The 5,000-nt window shown below is 40.6% G+C and overlaps 1 protein-coding gene across 4 annotated transcripts in view; it reads left to right on the top strand.

Moving 5' to 3' along the window:
• LOC138003285 (beta-2 adrenergic receptor-like) overlaps positions 1-5,000 on the top strand; it is a 57,880-nt gene that overhangs the window by 9,696 nt on the left and 43,184 nt on the right. For 3 of the 4 annotated variants that reach the window (XM_068849282.1, XM_068849271.1, XM_068849240.1), the window contains exon 2: positions 533-612. The exons of the other annotated variant lie outside the window; for it this stretch is intronic. The gene's annotated coding sequence lies outside the window, so the exon portion shown is untranslated. The remainder of the gene's footprint in view (positions 1-532; positions 613-5,000) is intronic. 4 annotated transcript variants of the gene reach the window in all.

The raw sequence follows: 5,000 nt of genomic DNA on the forward strand, positions 1-5,000 counted from the left end.
CTTGCTGCTTCAATATTTTCAAATATTTTTGGTGTTTTGCATTGTTTTTCTTTTCCCTGATCCGAACTCTTCATTTTGTCTCTTCCGTTTGATAGATTCTCTCATATAACATCTTTTTGCCACTGCTTTGTAGAAATTATTACTGACACTCACATCATTTTTGGCCATGGTTTATTAATCGATTATTACCTCTGAAAAATTGTTGACATTGGTAACACTGCTGATTTCATAAGCTGAAATACTGTCATTATAATAATCTAACTGAACTGCTGAAACACATAGTTTCTTTCATCTAGATGTCCAATGTTAATAACAGTAGTTCCCTGCTGTCCGCTTATAGGACTGATAACAGTTAGTGGTGCCCACCCCTCAATGGATTCATTTACATGTGTTGCAACATTTAATACATCGGAAACTGCTTGCACAATAAGTGCATCACACCATGTATGTTAATGTGACAACACACCCACAATTGCTCTGTAATGGGTCCAATAAATTGTTGACGGTTTGTTTCTGACATATTCGACTCCAGCAGCATGCACGTCCATGTGATAGGAAGGATCATTGTATAACTGGTGGGCAACAGAAGAAAAGACGCATGAACCATCTGAGGTACATTCTAGTGTCTTCAATCCTTTCTGAGCAAATCGAGCCTGCAACAGTGTTATAGAAGGATTTCTCAGTACTGCATGTGTACACGTTCCATGAGCAACAGGGCCTGGGTTCGATTTAATGTCTCCTGATATCAATAGCTTTTCTCTTGTTAGACAATAACTCTCATTTTGTTGATTCAGTTTTGTTGAATGCTTAGTTACAGATTGATCCTGACTACACAATAGAACTGAAAAGTCTTTTTTGTGTTTAGGAGTCCTGCGGGTAATAAGGTAAAAATGACTATTAGAATCTCCTACTCTCGAAGATTTGTTACGTCTGAGTTGCGGTGTAGGTCTAGACATTCTTACTGCAGTATAATATTATTTTCCAAAAGCGAGAGATAAACACTTTCTCAACTCAGACGAACTCGGTACGTTCTTCTTTAAATAATGCACCATACACTTTCTAATTACCTTGTCTTTATGAAACAAGCTCGACGTTTTCTTATAAGGAATTCTCAGTGGAAAGTTCTCTGTTCCAGGGAGCGTGTTTCCATTTGCGAACGGCCTCAGCCCTTGCTCTATCGTAGGAGATTGGTACGGATTCCTTATCAGTTTTCCTTACATAATCGATGACCGAGTCTTTCGACAGTTCGTCATTATTGTCCGCCACACAAGTACTAGTGTCTGGAAGCATAGGTTGCTTGGTTGCCTCACTGTTTTTCATGTCACTGATGTTCAAGTTGGATTCATATGGCTTTGATGACTCGGCTTGCAAAACTTCGTGATAGCTTAATAAACATTGGTATACTTTGATAGCTTCGAAGTCACTCTCCAAATGGAAGTCACCTTCCAAATGGAGTTTATTAATCCCTCGTGAGCTTAGGGGATCGGCAGAGACTGACTTCTCGAGTCTTCTCACCACGGTCAGTGTAAAACGCAGACTGCAGACCAGGGGTAAAATGCAGACTGAGGTTATAACGTAACTGTTGAAAAAGCCCAAACCCCTTAGAAATGCTAACCTTAGGCTTAATTAGTGAAGGGTTATTTTGTAAAGAAACTGTGGTGCAGCGTCGGTGGGGAAGTAGTATACAAAAATTTGGTTTTATCAACGGAGTTGATAATGTAAATTGGCCACCGTACAGAGATTCTAAAAGAGAGAGATTTCCCACACTTAGCAGTAACTTAGCTTTCCGTTTAGCCACTCTCATTTTCACCAAAACTAGGTTTTGTAGTCACATCAACTTCATCGGCCGTTGCCTCAATTCTAGAGTCATTCCTAAAGGTTTTCGCTCGAACTTTCATCCGTCTACATTCTCTCATTCAAATCAGTATCTTCACCAAATTCAATGTGCGCAAAATTCTTTTTCACGTAATATTATGAGGATCACAATTAGAGCTATGTGCCAAAAACGAATCGCACTTGACAAACAAATTCTTCATTGCCGCTCCGAACTTTCCAAAATCTGTCCAGCAATTTTAGTACAATCGATTCGCGCCAAAATCCGACAACTTAATTCTGGACTGTTTGACCATTTACACCAAACCAAGACTCTAAAACTTCAACAATTAATAGGTCCGCAAATTACCGACGACACTACATTGCATAGCCATAATACCGTAATTACAATTCCAGAAAATCTTCCGCTTACTGACTCAGAGAAATCTGTTCTCAGTAAGGGCCTAAATTTTGTCCCTATTACCAAACGCACCAACGAATTTTCTATTAAGCAAGATGTCGAAAAATTCCTTCGCCACGTTCAGTTAAAAGCCTTTTTTCACGACAAAGAGGATGATTCGGACACTTCTAATAAAGATATTTTTTTAAACACTTCCAGTTCGCAAATCCAAATGGACTCCCCCAGAGGGACAATTTGCCTCTTTAGATTTTTTCACCAAAAAATGCCGTCACGACATTCACAAACTTAAATTCAATCGCAACACTAAATTTTCCAACCTTTCCTCGGAAGAGTGGGCGGCGCTTAAAAATCTTAGTAAACGCAACGACATAGCTGTCAAATCGGCCGACAAAGGCGGCGCGGTAGTTGTTTGGCGGTCCGACCTTTACCAAAAAGAAGCTTTGCGGCAACTTTCGGATACCTCGTTTTATGCCAAAATCCCTAAAGATCTCACTTCCAAAAATCAAAAACTTGTCAAAGACACCATTCAAAATCTTATAGTTAATCAAGAATGACCGGACACTGCCACTAATCTCATCATCAACACCCCTAGAACTTCGTGCATTTACTTCTTGCCTAAAATTCACAAACCCAACAACCCAGGTCGCCCTATCGTTTCTGCCTGTAGTTGCCCCACCGAACTCATTTCTAGCTACTTAGACAGGATTATGACGCCTATCGTCAAATCTTTGCCATCATACATTAAAGACAGTACACACGCACTACAAATTTTCCGCGATTTCAATTTCTCCGGCCAAGACAAACTTATTTTCACCATGGACATTACATCTCTATACACAGTCATTCCTAATAGCGAAGGTCTTCAAGCACTTAAACACTTTTTCGATCAACGCACTGTCAAAGAACCTAGCTCGGAAACGCTCCTCCGCCTTGCCGAACTAGTTTTAACGCTTAACTGTTTTTCATTCGCCGGCAACTATTACAAACAAATTAATGGTGTAGCGATGGGCACAAGAATGGGACCTAGCTATGCCAATCTTTTTGTAGGATATGTTGAACACCAATTTTTTAATCAGTACAACGACCCCAAACCTGAACTCTACGGCCGTTACATCGACGACTGCATCGGCGCTATTTCATCCAGCAGAGAAGAACTCGATCAATTTATAACCTCCGTCAACTCTTTTCATCCGGCTCTTAAATATACCTGGGAAAATTCGGAAACTTCATTGGCTTTTTTAGATATCAAAGTTTCTATTAGAGGCAACGTGCTATGTACTAGTGGGCACTACAAACCTACTGATTCACACAGTTATTTGTTGTATTCATCGTCACATCCATCACATGTCAAGAACTCCATCCCTTATTCTCAATTTCTTAGACTTCGACGTCTATGTAGTGATGACTCCGATTTTTCCAGCAAATCAGAGGAGATGTGCCAGTTCTTCGAAAAACGTGGCTATCCTGTCTCTGTGGTCAAAGCGGGCCATCATCGCGCCCAACAATTTGATCGACAGTCATCACTACAAACGTCACAAAAAGATAAGAATGACAGAATTCCATTCACCCTCACTTTGCATCCTCATAATCACGCAGTCAAAAGCATCATTCTTAGTAATTTTAAATTACTCCAAAATGATCCCGAGACTAGTAGAATCTTTTCGCAACCTCCACTTATTTCATTCAAACGCGACAAAAACGTAGGCAACTTTTTAGTTAGAAGCGCGCTCAAAACTAACGAGCAACCCGGCACTTTCAAATGCGCGCGCTCACGATGCAAAACTTGTCTTTTCATTGTTAACACTAGCAAGATATCGGGACCTAAGGGATCTGTTAAGATCACCGATCGTTTCACATGTACCTCCGCAAATGTCATTTATTGCATAACCTGCACGTTATGCAATAAATTATACATTGGTGAGACAGGTAGACGACTAGGTGACCGATTCCGTGAACACCTTCGCGATGTTGAGAAGAATGACAAGGATGCATCCAAGCCAGTCGCTCGCCATTTTAATCTGCCTAACCACTCCAAAAAACACATGGCTATCTGCGGCCTTTCCCTACATCTAGGTACGACGGAAAGCCGCAAGAATCTGGAACAAAAATTCATCTTTCAAATCGGCACCCTCAATCCTCACGGTATTAACGAACGCTTTTCATTTAACTAATATATTCCTATTTTTCACGTTGCCATGTTACCACCAATAGCGTAGCTCCTACTCTACTATAAAAACTACACGTAACCCATAATCCCTCGATTCGCTCTGACGAAGGGCAAACGCTCGAAACGTCAGCTTTTAGAATCTCTGTACGGTGGCCAATTTACATTATCAACTCCGTTGATAAAACCAAATTTTTGTATTAGGCTTAATTAGGCCTAGCTTAACTATTAGCATTTCTTATGGGTTTGGGCTTTTTCAACAATTAAATTATAACCTCAGTCTGCATTTTACCCCCGGTCTGCAGTCTGCAGTCTGCAGTCTGCGTTTTACACTGACCGCTTCTCACCATGTGTCTGTCGATTCCATTTCGACATGTATTATTAAAGTATTCGCGTTGGAGAGTGAAAGGCGGTGCACAATTAATTGCACCAATGTGTACTTGTTCAGAATCTTTTGCTTCACCTTCGAAGAACGCCGTTTCTTTAATTCTTCAGTTTCTTGCTTCTAAATGCAGCGGAAGGTGCTCAAATTAAACACTTACGAAGAAAGCCACAAACAGCAATGGCGGCGCACAACCTCGTAGCGAACAGGAAGTCAGAGCT

This window comes from Montipora foliosa, chromosome 1, assembly GCF_036669935.1.
Source record: "Montipora foliosa isolate CH-2021 chromosome 1, ASM3666993v2, whole genome shotgun sequence".
Taxonomy (NCBI): Eukaryota; Metazoa; Cnidaria; class Anthozoa; order Scleractinia; family Acroporidae; genus Montipora; species Montipora foliosa.